Genomic DNA, 2,640 nt, shown 5'->3' with positions numbered 1-2,640 from the left:
GTTGGTAAGTGATGGAATCTTGATTTGGGAGAGGTCTGAACCCAGGAAGCACTCCTAGCCTATCAGTGGAGATATTTTACTGCTTCAATCAGATCGTAGATTCCAAGTTCTGGAAAAAGTTAACTACCCACTTTTTAGCTTAAACTTTTCAATTCTGTAAAAAAAAAAAAAAGCTGGACTAGTACACATTTTGAACACTCTATTCCTTATCTGGATTCACTGATATATTAACATTTTGCCACATTTGTTTACGTATACTTTATTCTTTGGGGCAAAACATTTAGGGGCAAGATGTCCTGTCACCACTTCTAAATACCTCAGTGTGCGTCTCCCACGTAACCACAACCCTGGCTTCACACCTAAGGAAATCAGCATGTCTAACAGACATCACTTTAAATGGACTGTCTGCTTTTTAACTGCTAGTATGGGCACTCTGGTGGTTCTCTGTTGACACACTTGGGTGTCTGTATAGACCTGTGACGAGGTGAGACAGGTCTCTCCAGCAGAGACTGAATACAGCAACGCTTGCTCTTAGAGCAGAGTGGCTATGCCTGGGTGTGGAGTGATCAAGGCTTGGTCCTCAATAAATTAAATGAAAGATCTCAACTTGCCCCACTATTACCTGGAAACAGCAGCCTTTACATTAAAGGTGTTGTTCTCTAAAATGGTGTTTTCAAGACATCACCAGATTTAACTCCTTGAAGGGAGGGCCTCGTTGGGGTCCCCAGGGCCTTGGGTTTTCTCTCTTCTCAGAATTGTTCAGATTTTCCATTTCTTCCACCAATCCCAGAACTTGGGAAACTTAAGTCACCACCAGTTGAGCTTAAAGTGTTTTATGGGGAATTTTCCTAACTGCCATCCGTGCTCCACACACTGAGAAATCAAGGCCTATCTTTCCTTCCCTTGCTTGTCACTCTTCCTCCCAGCGGCACCTGCTGTCACACTCACCTCCTGGGCTGAGACTGGTGGCGGCAATTTTTGGGGGGGGGGGCATTTCCCAGAAAGGATTGAAAATAACAGTGGCTGAAGCCTGAGGTTTCTCCCCGGCCTGCCCTGGAAGGGGCCCGATGCAAGAAAAATAATTTCCCCCAAACCACAAGTGAACAGGATCACCTTCAAGATGGAAACATTAGGCTTAGAGCAAAATGGATGGCTGAGCCCCAAATCAGTGTAAGGTGCTGTACCTCTCCTGTGACTAGTTTTTCACTGGAGGTAGAAGCCACCTGTGTGCTTTTGTTGTCTTCCACTGGGGAACAGACAGACTATAGCTAACATCGAGGGCGGGGGCTCAGCCCCCTCCACCCTTGCTCCCAGCCCTCCTTTCTGTACTTAACTTGTCGTGCTTTCTCATCCCCATGGCAACAGGTCCTAGTGCTGCACAGATCCCCAAACACAACCTGTCCCCGTGTTTCCTTACCCATCAGCTTTGCCTCCTAGCAACTGGGATTTCTTCCCCCATTCTTTGCTGGCATGCCAGCAGGCCTCTCCCTAGGGGTGGAGCTCTCCCTGCACCTGTTCTTGTGTGACCTTGAGCAAGAACCTCCCTCCCTCTGGGCCTTAGTGTCTCATCTGTGAATTCAGGAGATTGGACTAGAGGATCTCGATGGTCTCAGCTCAAGTGTTATTCCAAGTCACTTTTTCCCTAAGTACAAGTCCTACGTTAGAGGACTTGCACACCTCTGGTTCGCTGATTCCACTTTAGAGAGTTTATACGTTTTAAAGTGATCAGTGCTCAGAAAATGCATACTACTTTCCGTAGGGGTCACCTTGTCCACGTTCTTATCTTGCCAGTGAGGACATGAGCTCTAAAGAAGCCTCGAGTCCACCAGCTCGTCGGTGGCAGGGGCAGGACGGAACCCAGGGATCTTGACTCCCCACCCAGATCTCTTTCCATCTGCATACTCTTCCTTTTGGTCGAATAATTAACAGCATTTTGCAGGACATTCTGCAGCAAATTTCCCAATCCCGTGTCTATTAGCAACTGAGCTGAACAGCAATGTAACCAGGGAACTCCCTGATTCTACACATTCACACACCCAAGGGCAAAACCAGCACGATCTGTCGCATACCTGGGCCCACACACCTCTGAGGGTCCCGTCCTTCACTGTTCTAGGGGCACAAACAAGCACCTGTGCAGGAGGCAGGAGAGAGCGGAGTCCAAGCATTCCTAGTCCAAGCAAATTACTTAATCTCTCTGAGCCTCAGTTTCCACCTCTGTAATCTGAGCATAACAAGAGCTACTCAGAGTTGTGAGTGTTCAGCACATAGTAGGTACTCAACGAATGTCTATTTCCCCCACCTCACCTCTATTTCCAGTACTGCACCATCAATGCTCCACTAAGATTCTCTTAGTTGGGTGATCCTCAGCAAATGCTGAGTTCCCCTGGCCTCTCAGGGTGCCTATGACTTTTCAGGAATGCAAAGTAAGTACAGCATCGCCCAAACCACACAGAGTTAGTGAGGCAGAGCCACTGGTTGGGCATTCCAAAGCCAAGGGCTGAGCTTTTCTGATTTCCTGATACTCAGTGTGACCTGCCTCTTGGAGACGGCAGTGGGTTGGCTGGGATGGAGCTGCAGTCATCCGGGCTCCTAGAGACTAAAGATCCAGGAACCAGAGGGTGAGAGTCAAGGCTAGGGGTG

The sequence above is a fragment of the Balaenoptera borealis genome (assembly GCF_965194805.1).
Source record: "Balaenoptera borealis genome assembly, chromosome: 11".
Lineage (NCBI taxonomy): Eukaryota > Metazoa > Chordata > Mammalia > Artiodactyla > Balaenopteridae > Balaenoptera > Balaenoptera borealis.
This window is presented reverse-complemented; position numbering follows the sequence as displayed.